This window comes from Neodiprion lecontei, chromosome 2, assembly GCF_021901455.1.
Source record: "Neodiprion lecontei isolate iyNeoLeco1 chromosome 2, iyNeoLeco1.1, whole genome shotgun sequence".
In the NCBI taxonomy this organism is placed as follows: Eukaryota; Metazoa; Arthropoda; class Insecta; order Hymenoptera; family Diprionidae; genus Neodiprion; species Neodiprion lecontei.
In genome coordinates, this window is record NC_060261.1 from 39,527,792 (window position 1) to 39,549,050 (window position 21,259).

The 21,259-nt window shown below is 44.3% G+C and overlaps 1 protein-coding gene across 2 annotated transcripts in view; it reads right to left on the minus strand.

The window, feature by feature from the left end:
• LOC107219701 overlaps positions 1 to 18,426 on the minus strand; it is a 108,301-nt gene extending 89,875 nt beyond the window's left edge. For both annotated transcript variants that reach the window (XM_046733034.1, XM_046733033.1), the window contains exon 1: positions 18,064 to 18,426. The gene's annotated coding sequence lies outside the window, so the exon portion shown is untranslated. The remainder of the gene's footprint in view (positions 1 to 18,063) is intronic.
• Positions 18,427 to 21,259: the final 2,833 nt, after the last annotated feature.

Here is a 21,259-nt window from a genome sequence, read left to right on the forward strand (position 1 = left end):
AGGCTGCTGGATACGCGCGTGAGACTACACAAGGATTCGTCGGAGAATGTGAATGTATGTCTGTGAAGGTGAAAAAGAGCCGCGACTTCTCGGCTCTATGAGTCCCTGTTACCGCAAGAGCCACCGGGCCGAGACAAGGATCAATATTTTCGCGACAATCGTTCTGCGATAAGCTCTGATTTGGTCGAACAGCTATATAAAGCTCATCCATATATATCCAAGCCCTCTGTGCCAATATCTATTTCAGTTTCAGCCCTCGAGCAAGCTCCCTCTGTTTACACCCATACCTACACCTGTACCTCCTGCACCTGTGCAATAATCAAATAGCAAAACTCCTCTCACGGAAGAACTTTATGACCGATTTCTCACGCTCGCAGAAAACGTTTTCGAGTGAAGTACAATCCGCACGTGGAGGAAATATTCGCGAAAGAATTACTCGTTCATCTGTTGTTTTTAGCCGGCGATTTTTTCCTCAGACTCACTGAGCCTTTGAAGCTTTTCGCAAGGAAGAATCGTGAGTGTATCTCACGATATCTGTAATCCAGTTACAGTTCCCCGTTGAAAGCCAAGTAGCTCGTTCAACTTGTTAGTTTGAGTTTCGGCTCATATTGAACTTTGAAATTTACTTGGGGTTAATTCACCCCGTAAACTCACGAGGATATAACAGGAATCGTTTCAACCGAATAACGATCATTTCCCACCTACCGCCTCGGCTGTGTGATAAATTTTTCCTGACTTCAATTTTCAAGCGGTTTTCATCCGCCCGTGTCTACTTTCGTGAAAATCCATTGCATGTATTTTTAACCGAAAATTAGCACACTAAAATCCCGAAGTTGTTCCGCCGGATTTTACCCTCAAAAACTGGTAAACAAAATGAAAAAAAGACCGCGCGGCCGTGCTTCTCGAAAAACGCGATCCTGGCGCCTCGGGGCTTTCCTAATTATAGGGAGGGACGATATTCAGCTGAATCCCAAAGCGCGTTTTTACCATCGACGGGCTCGTTTCACCGGATCGAGCTTAGTGCAGGACCTCAGGTCCACTTTGGTCCATCCCAATTTCCCGAAGAGGAAGAGGTCGTCCAAGTCAGATTATCTCCTCAAGGTGCGCCATGGCACGGACCCTTACTCGTTGGCGTAACAGTATGTAATATCCTGACGGAGGAAGATATAGAGAAGAAGGAAAGGGAAGAGCTGTGACAGCGAAGCTGAGAAGAATCTTCGGCATCTGCAAGTTCTTTCCGCGCGTCAACCGCGGTTAGGAATGTGACACGTGCGAAAAGCGTAATGTGAGAATGTATTTGCGCGAAGAGGCGTACTTTATGCGGCTCGCCGTAAGACGAGCCGAAGGGTGACACCGGTGCTCGATATGATGCGTTAGTAATATATTTCAACGCCACATATTCTTCGAGAGTTAAGGATATCGGTGAAGAACCCGCAGCAGAACGGACGGTTACAAACGTGCCTCGTACTTATCCTGGAAAGATGACTGTTTTAACCGTTCATTTCTACGGCTGTCGATTATCGAGCAGGGAAATGACGCGTCTTGCGACCTGCGAATGGCCTCTTATCTGTGAAATCGGTTTTAAACGGCGCGGTTCAAACGGCCGCCATACTCGGTGTCAACGACAATTGCAAAGTGATTTTTTAACACTCCAATAACTTGAAGCCGTGGGGCGAAATGAGTGCTTCGAGTTTTATCGTGTCTCCTTGTTTAAGGCTTGAAAACTTACCGAGAAAAAATTTAGGAATTGGGTGTATAGGCTGAAATTGAGTTGTAACGGATGAAAGAATCTTCCACGAATTTATTGAAACCATATTATTACTTTTCAGCTTTTGATTAGATACGCTTTACTGAATTTTATATCGTATCAAATTTGATCAATCATCTGTAATCGCTTTCCAGTTGATTAATGTCGACGTGCTCGTGCAGTTTATAAACAGAAATATTGAAGATTCATTCTGCGTGGAATGGTTCGAACAAGTTAATTCACTGATTCTTGATCAGACTTTTAAACTTGACCAAACAAGTTGCTGAAATTCGAGATTGAAATTACGAACGACGACGAATTTAACATTCACTATAAATACCGAATGAACGGACATTTCCTAAAAACGAACGTTAAAAGTGGAGTCACGCACTCGATGACTAGAAATTCTAAATTTTCAAAGAGAAAAACAAACGTTTCAACGAGCTGAAAAATACCTTAGACAGAAAACTTGTCCATCAAGTTAAACTGCGGTACTTCGCATCGATATACGAAGGCTATAACCACATTCTATTCACTTCCGTTTCAAACTCTCCTATTTTTCCGAATGTCCGTTGAAGTTATTGCGAAAAAAGTCCCGTGCGACGAGACGTAAAAAGGTTTCGTACACCGAAGCTGCTGCGTATCACTAGGCAAGAAGGAGAACGAGATATAACAATAAGTGTGTGTACGGAACGTGGGTCGATTACGGGCAGCGGTATATCGTTTACTTTCAATTCAACCATATGATCGTTTCGCTCTAGACCCACCTACGCTTCGGACGTATATCCACCTTCACCAATAGCCTCGAATAAAATTCATTTTACGAACCGCGTATGTACGAATGAAAATGAAAAGGAGCAGCGGACGCCGGTATGACTCAGGGAAAGGCAAGGGGTAGCAAAATATTAGTCTAAGAAATTGGAAAAAGTGTGGAAGGTGATTTTAAAGACTGAATGTGTTCTTCGCAGCCGATTGCATATCAAGAAAGTGTTTCTGTAATTCGATCGTCGATGTTGAATTGTTATCATTATTCCATATTTAGAGACATTCCGGGCTGTATCTCTGCGGGCAATGCTTCGAATCGCTCGAAATTTGGACAGGAGGTTGATTTTGACGTGAGAAGTACGCGCATCGAAGCTGGTTCAAACAAATTCACTAGCGAAGATGTTTCAGTCTCGAGCGCTTCCTAACCTCACCTTGACGCACGAACATCAGAAAGGCGGGGCAAAATAATCGACGGACGCTTCCGGCGGAGGTCTTCGGGCAGTTTAGCTAGTTTTCGACAAATACGGAGAGACACCGGGTACCAGCCGACGTCGGATGAACAATATCCGGTGAAAATGTTTGCAATAAGTCTGGAAAAACAAGTTCTCATAGCCGGTGGGGTCGCGTGGCGTCGATAAGCCGGATATTGAGGTTCGCGAGAGGAGCTGGTAGGTATTCCAGGTCACGCCTAATTGCATCACGATCGAGCGGAAGTAGTCCTGGGCAAGTAGTAAAACCGCCTGCCCGGGCGCATTGATCGGCCATAAGCGATATCCATTGGATAAAATAATGCCGGAAGAGTAACAGTTTCTGAATAGAGCGGGCACTAATTGTAGAGCTTCTTCGCCCGGAGCGAACCGGCGGAAAACGTGAGCTTGCAATGAAATTTTCACTATTATTTCGCAGGAATAATTTTCATCGAGCGTTGCCGTGCGGCTTCCGCCGATATTCGTCCTTCTTATTTCGCAGGATTCTCGCAGGCTGTTAATGCGCGAGGAATTTTGCCTCGTCTCATTTTCGCGTATTTCTCTTCAACGTCCTACCACTCCTTGTATGTCTTCCAAGTATATTATGTATTCCAAGGGGAAAAAAAAGGCAGTAGCAACTTCTCTCCCACCCGCGAGATCAAAGAGTTTCGCTTTAGTTTAGATTCTATTCGAAAGCGAGGCACGAGCTTATAAAACGGCCGAGATACCATCGCGAACAAGAGCGTATTTCGTTCCGTTGAGGCCAAAGATTGCAGGATAATGCATAAAATCGATACGATTCGCGACTGCCGTTTCGATCACCGGATTCACGAGTTCTTTATTACCCAGCATCCCATTAAAATGTGCAAAAAACGTTACTGGAGACAGAAATAGAATCCTACAAATATCCATGAGAGAATTTTATCCCGAGGCTGTTGAATAGCACGGACGTTGAATTACACAATTTAATCATTTTAATTCCGCTTCGAGGAAGAAAATTATCGAGCTTCCAATAACGAAGAATAAGTATATTAAAATTTTATTGAAATGTTTTCTTTATCGTCGCAATTTGTTTTCTAATTGACAACGTCGAGCGGCGGATTAACGAAGGGTGAGATAGAGAAAATTTTTACTCGATTATAGAAAGGGTTGAGATATAATCTGGATATATACGGCGATATTTTTAGGTTAAACGATAATTTTACTCCGCAGCTAAATTTTCCAGCTCTAGTCAACCTGAATATCAAATCGTCCTGTTTTAGTTATTACGTATCTAAATTTACACTTACACATACCGTGTACGAAATATCGCTCTCCCCGATGTTTCACGCTTATTATAATTCAGTGTTAATTACCGCTTTCCAGCGTACATCAATCAGACAGCTGTTAATTTTAGCCAACGCATGAAAATTCAGGCCACGAATGATTATACTCGTTTATACAAACATAACTTAATAATGTACGGGTAAAACGATAGAGATTTCTGGACTACGAATTCTGCCGAATCGCGGCTACCGAATGCATATTTTAAAACGTGCTTAATTATGATCCTCGAGTTAGTTCAATGCGGAAAATACGCCCCCTAATGTAACGGCCGAGGCACCAGCCAAAAGACATCCGGCCTCGGTGCTGGGGTTAAGTTTTAATCACGTCCCCTGAGGGGCGCTTCCGCGTACGCTGCACCCTTGAGATATTAATTCCACTCCGGAATGACGAGGGGCCGGGATCAGAGACGGGAGCGAAGAAGACGTTGCTGGAAGATCCGGCGTCTATGCGCTTGGAGGAGTAAAAAAATAAGAAAACGAAAAATAGACGCGTTTTAGCCGTATCCTTAACGCGGTATTCGTGTGATTTCGATACGCACGAATGACGTTTGCTCCAAGTGTTTGGGATCGCGGCTTGCAAACGAGGACCTAATTTCCATTAATACGTGTAGTTAATTAATTTCCTCCTCGCGTACAGCCGTAATTGGTCCGTAAATACGACGCAGACTGACCGTTCCAATTCTCCGAACCACGGAATCTGTACGTTCAAGCGATTCTGCTAGCTTATTAACCAGCAGCTTGACAGGGGTTAATGTTTTATTTGAAAACACATTGCCGAAATGAAAGGGAATGACGAATCAATGAGACAATAAATGCGATTGAAAAGTCAATCTGACCATCAAGCATTCCCATGCAGAACGTTTGAAATCGAAGGAAGCGTTTAACGGGCCAAATGGTATGAAAATTTTTCAGAACAGTGCGTAACTGAGGCTCCTCGAGATCCTGCGGGCTTTCAACGCGAAGAGCTTTTATTTCAGCCGTAGGTAGGTAGGTAGGTACGTATAATGAAGTCGCAGAGACGGGTGGCCCAATATTGTCTGAGGACATTCTGAGGTGAAATTAAAAAATTCTGCATCAAAATTCATTCGGGATCAGATGTTTTTTTATCACCCACGAAAATATAATACCGACTGCTTTTTTTGTTCTACCGGGTAACAACTGTTACCTGAAATTAAAAATCCTACTTCAAAGAACGAGTGAATTAAAAATTTTCGGCAGGCTAAAAGTCAACAGTAGCCCAGTGATACGATATTAAAAACTCTGCCTACTGAAGGCCAGAGCTGTATTTTATCACCCCCTCAGCACTCGTGCTATTTTTTGCTCCCGCGTTTTATCTAGCGACTGTTAGGAAGCGCCTAGAAAGTGAAACGTTAATTAAATTCTAGAATACAAAAAAAAAAAGAACAAAATCGACGTTTCCTTTGAGAATCCGACGCTGCAGGGCCTGAAAATAATTTCGCATATCACGTAAATTCGCAAACCCTATTGCCGAAAGACGTATGTGATAATAGGATCTTTTTTATGGGTTAAAGATTAGACTAACATAGAATAGAGAAGTTATTTTTGTGACCCTTTATTGTCAGCTGGAGAAAAAGGATTTATGTACGTAGAAAGAAAAGAAGAGTAAGACAAAATGAAAGTGAAAGTGAAAGGAGATAAAAATATGGTTTGATTAAACCCCTCGCATTTCCACGGAGAGTTACAGGGTGAAACGCGATTGGTAGATATTATTTGCAAAGACGGTGACAAGTTTTTTTTTCCCCACCCCTCAACCTGTTTTATTTCACCTTTTATTTAGGGTACACAAAAGGGGGCGAGACTGCAACAGCTTATGAAAGTTTTAATACGAAACAGGCAGCAAGTCACGTTTTAATGTATTGCAGTAACTTTAAAGTTTAAAACGATTCCATAACTTTCCAACATATTATTACAACATTACGGCTTCCGGTTTAGGCGGTACGCACGACTCACCGACAAATAATTGTACATTCGTTCAGCCAAACGGATGTATCACTTTGATGGGCGGCGGAAAAACAATGCATACATTTCATCGCCGTGAGTAAATTTTTAAAAAACTTTTTTCACGCCATCCGCCAACGAATATTTTTCTTTTTTTTTTTTTTATTCCTTTTACAGCAACAGCGGAGCACCGAAGCACAGACGAATTTCGTACGAAGTGCAAGTATAATTGGAACCAGTCGTCTGTGCATCTACGGCTCCTGTGCACCGTACCAAACGCCTCCCGAATCCCTTCGGCGGTTTCTGTTTGTCATAATTAACTACGTTTCGCTGAGCAATATGTCGGACTGCTACGCTCTCGGCTAATGTTGGCTACAACGGCCACCACCATTCCGCGTTCACTTTGCCATCTATCTTGCCGCACTTGACTTGACGTCAGAGATGTTACGCACCTGCAGTTTCTGTGCCACAACGCAAAGAGGATTGTAATATGCATAATTATTATATTACGGATTCATGCGAAGCCCACGAATATTCCGTTGGTATAAATGAGAAGATAGGATCGCAAAATGTATTTCGTTTTCACCGTTGAATCTCATCTTCCCTTTTCCGGCAATAATTTCACGCCAAATATGACGTTTGTTTGATATCGGAACTCGTAATCCGGTATAAATGTGTTTAAGCTTTTATCGCAATGGCGGAGCGAAGTGTAAGCTCGAAATGAAATTAGTCGAGACCGTGAATCGAGGAATGATTAAATGCCCGGTGTAAAGGCTAATGATATCCGAGGGTTCGTGGAACAAAGGAAGTAATATAATTAAGCAAAATTATCATTTGTAACGAAAGCTCGTGATTCGTACGATTTTACGTGCCTACGTACATAACGGCGTTTTTCTCTTTCATCCCTTAATTCGACCGTTCGTGGGTGTATTAAAATCCCTGCAGAGTTTAACGAATATCGACTTAAATCACCGTCGGATAAAACTTGGAATAATACGAGACTTAGCCCCGCGTTACGAACGGAAACGAGACAAAAATTGAAAATAAAAGTGAACGGATTTAACGGAGTTTAAATTATAACCAACCCCGTTCTCACTGCACTTGAGCAATTCAGCCCGCCAGCAAAATCGCACGAAGCTTTGGCCCGAATTACTGTTGCAGAATTGCATCAAGCCGTTTGTCTGTCTCTGCGCGGTGCTGAGGACGTAATCCCTTAATCCACGGAAAAAGAGTAATATATATCAAAATGCTGCCTTGTCGCGTTGTTTTCCAGAATTAAATTACCCAAACTCGTCGCGCGATTCGTCAATCCTCGCGTGTATTTTCGCTTGAAGCGCCATCGCGGGATTTGGATTCGCGACACGATGATTCGTGTCACAGCTCGTCGCTTCCGCAAACACAAATCGACGGCTAACGATGCCTGATCAACGACAATATATCTGTAACGGCCCTTCGGTATTCCTCATTGCGCGGTTGAAACGGTAGTTCAAATCCCACAGGTACCGGTACAAAATCCCTCTTACCCAGCTGCGGATGTCGATACACGTGAAACACGGGTGAGTAACGATTCGTGAAAAAGGTTAAAAGGGTAAAAGGGCAAACCGGGGAAAATGATACTCGCTGATGGCATTTTTAGTCGGGAAAAATGCGTTTTTTCCCCCTCGCGCCGGTCTTATCCGGATGCGAAAAACAGTGCGGTAGCGTTTCGGCCGTCACGGGGTTGAGAGCTCGTTTCTATTTTCACGAGTAAAAAACATTACGTAACCGATAAAATCAAAATTTTCCAGGTTTTTCGCGACTCGCGGGATATCGAAAAATTTTTAATAGTCAATCTCGCGTTCGCAGCGAAGGTTCGCGATATTTTGCTTGTAATTCAATGTAACGGCTGAAACGCGAGCGGAAAAAGTAGAGCCTGCTTAAATTCAACGCCGCTTCCGGCACGTGAACAGACGAGAAAGTAGGGAAATTTAATAATTTTCGTACGCATCGAGCCCTGGCGTACGTAAACTTTTTGCACATAGATTAAAACGTGCGCCGGGAATTTCCCTGCTGGCGAATTCCCGGGTAGGCAAACGGCGATCAAGGGATGAGAGGCGATCAGGCAGGGGTTACGAATCCGGGGGAAACCGCCCCTGAATCACTACGCGGAGGATCCTTCCTTTGCTCCCGCTAAGCTCCTCCAAGGACTCGCTGGCGAGGCGCGGAGGCGGAGATGAGGGCTCCTGATTTCTCGTATAATATTCCCCAAATAGGATCTTTCTTTCGATCCCATCGCGGCATCCACGCCGTTGAAACCCCTTCAATATCCCATCCCCATTTTATAGCGGAAAACCCGGGAGCTCGTAATTCGGCAGGATAACGTGCCTCGGACTCGAACACCGACTCGTTGAATTTCCACCCTGTGTTGGGTGTTCGCCAGAGGTTTTATCCGAGTCGAACGCGAGTTATTATTTTGCAACGTTGATTACACACGTCGATTGCCCGCACGTTGCACGGTTGTGAGAGTGGAATGATATCCGTCGATTCGAATTTACGAATTCAATACAGATATGCCAATTCTGAATAATTTCATGATACTTCGTGCTTTAGATTTTTAATTTTTTATCTGTGCGCAAATATGTCTTCGGCATCTCGAATTACCGAAAAATCTACGGAAGAATAGTTTGGCAACTAAGAAACTTAGCGAATTCGCCGAACCTCCGTTTTTCATACCATTATTTACGACGAAATAACAGAGAAACCGAGTTCAAAGAACAATCGGCAGAAGAACGAAATACTTGGTTGAAGTTCGCGTGCCGCCGGGGGGAAAGAAACGATCGGAGATATCGGAAGATATAAAAGGTATAGGCGGGAAGGAAGGAAAGCCTTTGAAGATGACATCCGGAGAGGTTGGAGAAACGCGTTAAACTTGACAAACTTGTGAGCCCTCGCTTAATTACATCGGTATGGAACGTTTTACAGCGTCATCTTGCTGAAAGGGCGGCTTCCGTGCGAGAGAAGCAAAGACGAAGTGCCTTCATAAAGGAATACGGTGTACTTTGCTTTAAATTAGGACACTTAGGGGGTTCCCCTGGATCCACTGGATGTGAAGGTATGCGTGTACCGAGACATACTCGACATCCGCTACGCCATAGGCTCGAGGTACCGACTTGAAACGACACTCAACCCTGCAGGGTGGGCCCAGTTGAATATCCCGCGTCGGATTTCAGCCCTGATTTCCACGTAAAGTAGGTGAAAATGCTCGACAGGTAAAACCGCCAACCGAACGAAACTCGCGTGCTTTTTGTAATTACGTTCAAGGAACCTTTTCCTCGCATAGAGCCCAAAAATAAAATATTCACAATTTCATTGAAGACGGTTCGGCTATCGTGTCAACTTTGGATACTGGTGCGTTCGATTGTTGCGTTTATTAACATTTCAACAACGTTAATTTACGTTTTCCGGTGAAGCACGATTTCAATAATTTGGACGTAACCATAATTTTGCATACCTACAACTACGCGATTTTTAGAGAATCGATTAACAAAGTTACGTATTTGGCGCTGATGAAAACAACGGAAAAATGTCATTGCTCGAATATTGCTGATAACGGTGAAATTTTTTTCACGGATTACAAAATTATTCCTCGCATCTTAAAGAGATATTGTTTCAATGAAATTTCGTTCGGTTCCCTTTAGTCCCAGCAGCTTACGAATCGTTACTTCTCGTTCGTAATCCGACACTCTTTTGTTACGAATCTTCGAGAGACTGTGCAACCGATAATCCGACACTTCTTCGCCTGTATGCGATAACCCTGAAAGAAATTGAAGCTGATATTTGGGTTGGCAGGACCAAGAACGCGGCGCGAAGATGAGAACCCGCAATTCGAGTCAAAGGTACGAAACGTTGAACATGTTCGAGACGCTGGAGAGGCTGAAGGGTTCGGAGTGGTTGGTTCTAGTGGTTACAACTTGAACGTAGGCACAATACCGGGATGGACAATGTCGGGATTACACCGCTCACCCTATCTTGCATTGTTGTTTGACCCCGGACTACGTTCGGAAAGCTTCCCTCGGGGGTGAGCGATACTCCGTCTCTCTCCAACGACCGTGACTCCGATCCCTCTTCCATAGTGGATTCCCGAACACTGCCCGGGCCGTTCGGAGGGCCAGTGAATTATGGAAATGTGTCAGCAACACGGGAACGGCGTGCTGACCGAGCTGCGAATTGATCTTCGATATCGGCCGGTCGTTGCGCTAATTATTTTCGACCCTTGGCCACGACGCTTAAATTCTTGCTCACCGTCTGACGGCTGATCGATGGAATGTCTCGAATTCCACTGTCTTCGCGCGCTGTCTATGATATTGCGATAAAAATGCAATCGCTCCCGTTCCATTTCAATTATGTCCCCGGTAAAAGGAACCCTCGCAAATGCGGCGGCCCGATCGTTCAACATCCCGTCTGCCCGATTTCCATTGTCCACATCTGATTTGAATTCATACGATAGACTCGCTCGTTCGTTCGTTCAACGCCCCGGCGATACGAGCTTTCTTTGTTAACGCCCCGGATAGCAAAGAATTCTGTTCTTTTACTCGCGCCTAGAACTGCCTGAAAAATTTTCTGCAGCGCTAATTCGGAAAGGAGATCGGTAAAAAGGATAAATACAAAAGAGAAAGGTAGAGAAAAAACTGCAGTCGGTTTACCAGGCTGGATTGGTAATAGCGGACCAATTTCAAGGTATGGAGCTTTCACGGATCTTCCGCGTGGGTTCAAGTCCATAAGGCAAAGGTTTCGGCCCCCCCAAAAGACGCAACCTGCTTTGTGTCACAGAAACGGTACCGCGACGCATAATAGGTGAGCAAAAAACAGCATGCAAAGGCTTTGGTCTAGAGACGTAGCGGAGCTTTCAGACGACACCCGGCTGCCTCGGGCAAAGGACGTTAATTAACTCGGCGAGATAATTAGGGAAAGATTTATACAGCCCGGCTGGAGGGATTTGAAAAATAAAAGAGTTGATGGCTAGCTTGATAAGCATCTACTCGGAAATTTACCAAGCCGCTTCTTTATACTTTATAATGTATAATAAGCTTTATTGAAGATAGGCGTCTAGTATTTTGCACAACATCGCAATCTCCCAGCGTGATTGCTCACTCGGCGAAGCTATGAAAAAAACCTAATTCAATTTTCTGTGAGATTCAATGTAAAGAACGAGGTAGTGTCTCGACTACTCAACTTTCAGTTCGCTCTATCAAATTCCGAGATTTTCAATCTAAATATTACAATGACCATAATTTAACCGATGGTATTGCAAGTAGCAGTAGTAATGCTATTTTCAGGTACATGCGTTTACAAATTTTGTAACGAAAATGCGAGGGTCGATTTAAACTATTAAATTAATAAATAATAATACCTTTAAACTATTTCTCGAGATACAAATGCTACAAAAACGGAAATGAATTTTTTTTCTTCTACCCGATTATTTCCTGCTAAGAAACCTTCGAGCAGAACTGAATATCACTTGTTTTCGTACGCTCGTCGGGTAAGAACGTTGAAACTGTTCGTTCAAAGCCAGGGGTGTAAAAAACATTGTGAATTCACGTATACCTACTTAGTCAACTTTTTCACTCAAGCGCAAGTAAACGTTTCCCTCCAGGGCGTTCTGGCGTGGCGCGATACAGGATATCACGGTGTACGACCCACACCTCACATATACGTACATTGTAGACAGGTATATAATATCTTGCACGCTCTGTGTATCCTGCACAAGTACTTAGGTACCTAAAGTTACGTGACCCCGCCGCCTTGCGCCAAGGCAGCCACTAGACTCTGCTTTATATACGCGTAGTTGTTTTTTTCTTTCCTTTTTTTTCATATCTTTTTTTTTTTTTCTTTGCTGGAAACAAACTTTTCCAATTTATTTCTCTCATATAAGGCCTTTAAAGTCAAACCTTGTAAACCTTGCCCTAGGAGGATGGTCGGTAAGTGTCGCAATATATCAAATTTTATTGTAATCCACAACACGGACGCGGACGCGGGTTCAACCCATGGATAGAATTTCACCCTATTCCGCGATACCTGCGACCCCGGACTGTTCCGAAGCTGGAATAAGAAGAAAAAAAGATAACGTAACGTTTTCAGCGTATGGAGTGTCGGAGAATCTTCGAAACTGCGCTGCTCACGCGGTATGTTATTTGATGGGGAAAAAAAACGCTTTTTCGATTTTCAACGCTTCCGTAGAGTAAAGCGGGCCAATTTGTTTGGTCTTCGCGTACACGGAGCCGGTAAATTATACCGTACTGATCTATTCTAACGTAGCCTCTGGGTAATTCCGCGGGAGTAGTGATGGCTGGCTATACCTGAAACCTGCGACAAGCCGCGGATTCCCTCGGGTAGAGCGCTGCGAGGCTGAAGCATTTATAATGCAGGCGAATTCGACACCCATACCGATGCGTTTCGACGCCGTTTCTGATTTCTGTACTTTATGTCCTTCACTTTCGAGCCGCGAACATTCCCGCGGATGACTAACGCTGGCGTAACACGCTTTTCTATTGAAATAGTGAAATGTTTTACATTTCGAGAAGTGATTCGAAGGAAAATCTTTTCAGCGGAGATATGCCGCCGAATATAGCGCAACAAATCAACCGAATTCTCCGGCCGAATTGAAAAAGTCATAAACGAAACGAGATTTTTTTCTCCAGTCTCGAGACAAACGAATTCGAGGATTCCGTAGATTCTTATCCGGTCGTTTCGCGAGAAACAATCCGTGACTTTGCAACCCTGAGAGAAGTCCATGAGCGGATTGGCTCGAGGGTCGGTGGGATCGGGATACGAGTAAGGAAAAAGGTCCAAAGGTGCGTGTATCGCTGAAAGGAAACACGGGAATCTTTGGTGTACATGCTTCGTGCCCGAGAGTATTCGACTCGCTAAATCCCTGAAGCAAAAATGGTGCGAAGCTGTCGGCGAAGGATGGGAAGTACCTGTGTAACATACCTATAACGCGGGTATAACGGGACGTGAAAACCCGAGGGAATCGAAACGCTGCGTCGACCTTACAGAGCACAGCTCGTAACTGCATAGCGGGAGAAGCTTCTATTTCTCGGAGGATCGAGACTCTCGAGGTTGAGACTCGTGAATAGCGAACGAGTGGTTACTGACTCGTTTTAAAATCTGAATACGTTACAGACACCTCGGGAGCGACAATGCGACGCGATGATATCCATCTCGCATCGCGCTGTGAAGTCGCTTCGACGCAAAGCGATGAACGTGAACTTGCATCCGAAGAATGTATCAAAGACGAGACTGCAGCCGTGCAAGTAGCGACGCGATTTCGAATCGCAATCGATGAGACAACCCGCGGTCGACGATATCGAGAATTCGTAACGAATATCTTGGAAACACGACTGGTTTAAATAACGCGAATAAAAAAATCGATCTATAGAATTTGAGAAAAAGGAAAAATGACGGACTTGTAACTCGTGTGCGATAAATTGGCCGTAACTCAGCCAGCTGGGCCAGATGTGTGGGTACGAGGAATGCATCTACAGGCGTGCGTGGTAATACGGTGAAATATCGGCCGGTGTTCTGGAGCAGGGATCAAACTGAGACTCTGCCTGTATCCGCACCCTAGTAACCGTTGTAATAGAGAATTTAATAGAGACTCTGGACTAGACTCGAAGCTCGAATTTAAGCTCGCAGTGGTTGGCTTTCAATTAGAACTACTTTAGGGGGTGAAACGGGGTTGCGATTGGAGGGTGCGGCTTCGGTAGACAAAATTAACTCGATGTAAAAGGCCCAATGCCGGAGTTAACGAACGATTTTACCAGAAGCGAAAGAGAATGGTTACGCCAACGCCCTCGAACGATGGACACGCGGATCTGCGGTCCGCGTTTTGAATCATTGATGTGGTAAATTTGGCGACAAGGACGAAAGCTCCGCGGCTCGGATTAGCGTGACAAAACGGGGAACGAAATTCCGAACAGTTTGGAAATTTAAGAGGCTGTTAACGAGTGAATTTCCGCCACACTGTCGCCGTCTACCCAAAGCGGGTGTGTGACAATTGTCGACGATTGTCGCAGGCTGTTGCCGCCCAAAGTGCTTTTACGTAATGCAATTATTCTCCCGGTGTAGAGTCGCATAAAAGCATAGCTGAGGATGAAAGCTCCGCTAGTTGAGACGCTTGTTACCTCGGATTATCCAATTAGGCGGAAATATTATTGTGAATTAGTGCAGCGCGAAAGCTACGGATTGAAACTCGCTTCTAAGGGATATAAATACGGGAATCGACTGCTTCAATTTGTACGATGAAACCCGAAGGGGGTTCAAATAATACAGATAATTTCTGCCACGTTTCGGCGTGACTCGGAACGAGCGGATTCTCAGTAACCGAGAATTTTCACACTCTCAAATTCGCGGATTTCACGGTCCGCGAAGCATTTATACCCACCCGGAATTTCAAACACTTTTCAAATACTTCGGAAGCAATAAATATCCCCTCGTGGTAGAACAGCGCGCGAATTATCGCCTTAGAAAATAGTCGACACGGAAGTTTCTGTTAAGCTCACACGACGATAAAAAAGAAGCGTTATAAAATTTAAGCCGATCGACTCATTTCCACCGCCAATCTAATATATATAATCCCGCAGCCTCAATCAGGAGCTATAGTTTTCTTCTTTGTCGGAAAATTTCATACGGGATTTGAAAAAAAAAAATAACGAAGAACGTGGTTATCGGGGGAAAAAAGTTTTTTTCTCGCAAGCACAAAATGTCGGCTCTTGTTTTTTCCGGCAAACAAAAAGCTCTCAGAACGTACCGAAACTGTGTCGCAACAAAGAAACGCTTTATTCTCTGTGATGCAGAATTGGGTGGAAAGAAAAATATCCAGTCTCTTTCTGTCTATCCCATCGCGTTGATGAAGAGAGACTTCATAAAGGCGACGGAACAGGTCTATAAGCACGAACGGTGGTAAAGCTGCCGAACAAAAAGCTGCAAACAATTCGAGACAGGCGTTGAGAGAACTTGGCCAATTCGACTTGTCTTCAGCTTTTCAGGTCGGAGGCTGTTTCCACTCGTCGTCAAGCCGTTGGCGAGCTATCGAAGCACGTCGATAAGAATCGTACGTCAAGTTGCATAAAAACTTTCAGCTTGTCAATAAATGCCGGATGTATCTCTCTAATTCGTAATTACTGTATCGAGAGAAATTTTATTTTTATTTTTTCAAGAGTATAGGCTAACAAAGACAATATAACTCGCACAGGCATCGCGGATCCCACGGATTTTTATGAATATTGCTTGACAGTGTGACGGCGCGTTACGAACTTTTTCTCCCGAACCAAAACGACTATTATTCATCTCGACGAACATGTAATACCCGCCCCTGTCAGCGCGGCTTTGCAATTGCAGTTTTATTTATCGGTTTCGCTCGGGGTGATAATTTTACAAAGCCACGACAAATGGCTGTGGAAGTAAACGCAATACCACAAGATCCTTAAAACACCGGCAAGGCGATAATACTCGGTATTAAGGGCGACATTACCGACGAGACTGTAGCGGAAAATGGAGCAAAAATATTCTCTCTGTATCATAACTCTCGTTACTCGATGGACCAAACGGAAGTTAATAATAATAACAGAGTCGTTGTCCGGAGATTCTGAAATTGAACGACAAGTTTTCTTTCAGCTTCAAAAAACGTTTACATACACAGTCGATTGAAGAGTTGCAATTGTTCTTCGCGTTAACGAATTGCGATTTACCGATCAGTAGAAAAGATACTAGCACATCCGACAGTAAAAATGAATGCTGAAATTTCGAGCAAATCGAGAGTTTTTTTTGGTCTACACAGCTTGCAGCAGGTGTGGACGAATTGCTTTAATTCCGTAACGTAATCTGGGCTTCGGAAACAAAGTTAGTCTCTCAGACCTGACAATCCTATTCCACAAGACGGGTTTCAGGCCCCATCGATTTTCCGGTCGATTCCACCCATTTAATTCTCGATTCAATTAATCCCGAACTATCTCACATTGTTTTCTTCGGATCTATTACAACCGCCTGGGTGATCTTAGCGGCGGTATATTGCTCGATGGAATTGGGAAAAATATGTGAAAGTAAAAGTATCATACACTGATGGTAGAAACTAACTGAGGAAGTATATTTATGCATAATTATGTAATTTTACACAGTAAAAAGCAAAAGTTGGCTATCCGTCGTCCTCTAACAAGCGAACGAGCAAAGTCGTGGCAATTCTCGAAATCCAAGATAATTATCCAACTCTACGCCGTTTGACTATTCCGTTAACAGTAACCACCTCGCGCCGGTTTGTCTGCATGCAGCTGTGAGACTGAAACTTTGGTTTCGCTTGACTGATTGCCAGGTTGATTAAATGGCTAGAGTTGGCTCGAGTCGTGCAACTGAAAACACCGGTTGAAAATGTTCCCTATAGGTGGTAATGGAGAGAAGTTGCGAAGAGAAAGAAAAAAAAACGTGAAAATACAGGCAGGAAAACAGAAATTGGAGACAGCGGAAAAACAGCATCCGTGACGCCGGGAGGCAGGAATCTTGTACTCGGAATGAAAATTTCCAATTTCCCAGAGACCTGCGAGCTGAGGGTAAACGCGAAGGGAGCGAGTCAAGTTAGGCCGAGCTTCCGTAAGAAAACGATTAGATTACAACGGCTTACCCGGTTTGTAGAAGGATCCGGGACTTCTTAGCGCCGGATGTTTTTTCACGGAGAGAAAGAGAAAGAGATCCGTGTCATCGGGCGACGGTTTAATATCAGAGAAAATCAATGCTTTTAGCCTGAGTCAGTTTGTCGCACAGCAAGCGGTCGCCGCCGGTTGAGTCGGAAAGGTCGAAAAATTCCGTCGACCTTACAATTAGTGTCCGCATTCCTGAATGAATAATTAATGCCGTGACATTTGGGCGTTTAACAAACCCAACAATGGACCGAGAACACAAAAGCGTGTGTACATACACGTACATCTGCTGGGATACTTTGCTCGTATCGGGGACAAGTCGACGATCCGACACCCCGGCATAATTTTCTCTGTCTCCGAGTAGCGCTTTCCAATTCCATACTGACAAGTGAATTTCACGAAAAATATAACGCTCCCTTTTCCGCTTCGGGCTTATTTTATTTTATTTTTTTTTTTTCTTTTTTCTATCCTAATATGCTCACCTGCTTTTCCTCGAAACTAAGCTGAAAGTGACGAATTTGTACGATCGAATTTCCAGCCTCATGAAACGCTTTGGAATTTTTCGTCAAAGGGCCAAAGCCTCGTTAATAAGTTACGTCAATTATCGAAAAGATTCTTAATTTAATTGCTCGTCGAGCATGTACTGACTGATAGGGAAAGTACCGGGTGGCGAAAATAAAAAAAAAAAAAACAAACTGTCAAACTTTGAAAAAGTTGTAATACACCATCGGGGGGCTGAAACACTCGGAGTTTAATTTCACGCCACAAGCTTGGCCAATTAGCATTCATATCGACACGCTCTTTGAGGGTGTTACGTTTAAATTTCTTGCAATTTCCTCCACCGCAGACCACCTGCTTGTGGCGATTAGTTGAGAAACTGTGCAAAATATCGCATCGGGCAGAAATGTTCAGACTGTTGTAACATCGACTGTTTTACTTTCAACCCAATCAAATTTCCATGGTAAAAATTTTCTGGTACGAAAGCAATAGTTGTTCCGGAATCACCGTGTCCCTGTTGATATGTTAAATTCAAATGTTTACTTCTAAAAAGTCACAACAAAGCCGAAAGTGCGCCTGCTATTGCTCGCATGAAAAGCGATCTTGCTCTAGTACAATGCCAAAAATGATCTTACCAAAGCGGACGTGATCTCAGTGACAAGTTTACAAGAAGAAACGATTAATTATCCATCTTTAGCGCAGGAATTCTCCGGCGGCCTGCAGTGGGTCCGGATGAAATTTGGACCACCAAATTGTTCTCCGCATGATCGTCTGCCGGTGAGTGAATAAGGGACGAGGATGCGACGCGAGGAGACGGCCGAGTGACCGGAAGTCGTAATACCGAGTTCCGAGTTCCGCGCGACCGGGGGTGGCTTTTGAACGAGAACGCACCCTTATCGCCCGACAGCCCGCACAAAAACGCACCGCAACCGAACGGCAGGGTTAAATGTGTAACGCAGCGTAGGAAAACCCGGATGACACGCCTCTCTCGCGAGGCGAGGATATGGTCCACGAAAGGGAGGCTGAGCGACTGAGTCTCGACGTCGGCGCCACTGCGCGCGCAGTTTTCCCTCGGTGCTAGGCAACGGCGCTCCGGGAAAAACGAAAAACCGTTGTATTTTTTACGTTTCCGATCCTTTATACCCCTCCTCTTCCACCCCCCTCCCCAATCCGCCAAACCACCACGCTCCTTTTGTTTTCACTATTTTCCTCCGGCTTTATAGACGCGTCTGCATTTATTTCCTGCGGTGCAACTCGCGCCCTCGACGATCGTAAACCCTCGCTTGCATTTCACCCCCCATCGCCGCGCATCTAATTTTCAACCGATTTTTAACCGCTTGCTGTTCGTTTAATCCGACTCGATGTGTCTTTTGAACAAAGCGCGTTCGAATTTGAATTCTTGTACCCGGGTTACCGTGGCGTTCAGGTGTCGAGAGGAGCGGAGGCTGCTTTTTTTGCCGACTTCCGGTCCTGCTGACTAATTCATCCCATTATCACTGACGTGGGTTGTGAATTTCAATTTGAAAATATCAGAAGCCGGACACCCAGAGTATATCTACTCACTGATTATTTGTGAGTCTCTCGTGATTTGAATTCAACTTCTGTTTTTCGTTTATGCGCTGTAAATTCAATCTCGAAATGTAAAACGAATGTTACAGAAAAGCGTTCGTGAAACTGTACCGTGAAAACGTGTGAATCGAACAGAAAAAAAAAGAACAACAACAAAAAAACAGCGAAAGAGGTAACAGGAAATTTTGGGTGAATAAAGAAAATTTGATATCGCAACGAGTAGGGAGCCTTTGTAAATTTTGCACCGATCGTCGAATGCTGCATACAGCAGCTTGCAACCCCGAGAAGCGCGCTTATGAACCGGAAGGAATATAAATTGCTCAATTTAGGAATTGAACCGCATAATTTTAATGCCTATAGCGATTGTTCGCCGAATTCTGTACAAAATTTTATACTCCAAATTCCGTAAATTCATACTGTGTTGAAAAAACAAAGCTGCGGTCACGACTCGGGACGATTTGAAATCGGCGGAGCGGAATTGGGACACGTATACAGGCTTGTTTCGCGTCTGGTATCCAACCTACACGGAATAATTCTGCAGACCACGTAACTTTAAACCCGGCGCACAGTTCCAGCGACGAAAAATATTCAGGCCTCGTAAATGCGCGTTGATTAAAAGGAAAAAAGAACACGTATGGCCGTTAAAGCTCCGGTGATGCAGTAAAGCTGTACCGCGACTGGAAGCCGGACTATCTTAGCTCGCAATCTTGCAGGATTTGTGCAGCGCGTTTTACCAGGTTCTAACAAATGTCTTTCATTACAGTTACCGAGGGCAGTTCGCCGGCTCTGTCCGCCCTTCTTAATCCCGCCCTTACACAGGGGCACGTGGCGCACCCCCGACCCCCGATTACCGTAGTATTATATTTCTGATATAACCGAGGACGTAATAACCGCAGAGGTTACGAGTATATTCGAAAGAAGAACCGCTAGTGGTGGTAATATCAGCAGTTGCGCGCGAAGTAACGAGAGAGCTTTGAAAAGGCGGAACAACTTTAATCTCGCCGAGAGGAGACGCGGCGACGCTTCCTCTTTCATACCCGCCGGTTAGCTCAGCCACTGCTTTCGGCTCATTTGCCTTAATTCCCCGACACCTTGAAACAGTTCATTTCACCCCGGATCAGACCGCTGTCATCGAGCGCTCAGACTCGTCCTCTGGACCAAAACTCGGATCTCGGTTAGAGATAACGCACGGATACGAAGCATGCGTGAAAAGAGGACTTTAGGTACCCAGCGCTGGATACTCGGTGGTGGTTTTTGGAAAACTGTGTAGTCGATGGCTCTTCAAATTTTATTTTACCTTTTTCCGAATTTTTCTTTTTTTTTTTTTTAATGCATCGGTTCACGAAACGGTGCAACGACTGTTGGGGTGATTAACAATCTATTCCGAGAAAAGACCGGATCGTTTGGAAAATTGTTAGTATTCATTAGTGGTTACTCGGTATAAAAACTTTCACCGTAATCGTCATGCCGTTTACGGTACAGCTGAGTTTAAAATCACGCTTCGTTTCGAATCGTGGCATCGCTGAATAGAGAGAAGAGCTTTCCTTGAAAGGGTTGACGAAAAACAAGCGGTTGACTACTTTTGGTGCTGAATGAGACTCCGTTCTGTTTGGATTTTAACAAAAAATTTTACGCTTGATCGTACATGAATCAGCATAAAATTGAGCTATCGATTCATTATATAGGAATATTTTCGCTGTCTCGAATAGATATACATATACTGATACCCGAAAACTGAGTTAATTGATTATAGGCTTCTAATTAATAATTATATATTGTCACGTACCTCACATGTATCCGAGACTGCGTTTCACTCGTCGATAACGCCGCCCCATCAAGAAGACAGAGTCGAGTTGCCTAATTCGGGTTTTGGTTGCTGTCGGAACTTGGAGATTACAGTGTCGTACAGGCAAGGAACAACGCACACACGAGCTGTGTTTATGTTTGTTCGTATTGTACGTTACACGCGCGACTCCGGCTTTGTATATGGTCGTACCTATGTTTACCAGGTATGTATAACTACTGTACCTGAGCTGTAGAATATTACGGTAGTTGCTCAAGATCGGGTGTCGAGAACTGACGAGGCTTGCGGTAATCACGCATGAAGATTACCTGCCCGACTTTGATCAGCTTGACATTCGCGTCGTTAACGATTGCTGAGTCAATCCGACGTCGCGCACAGGCGGACCGACGACATCTGAAATGAAACTTCACTCCGCATCAGGGGGTAGTTCTTTCGATCCTCGATACATCTGAGCTATT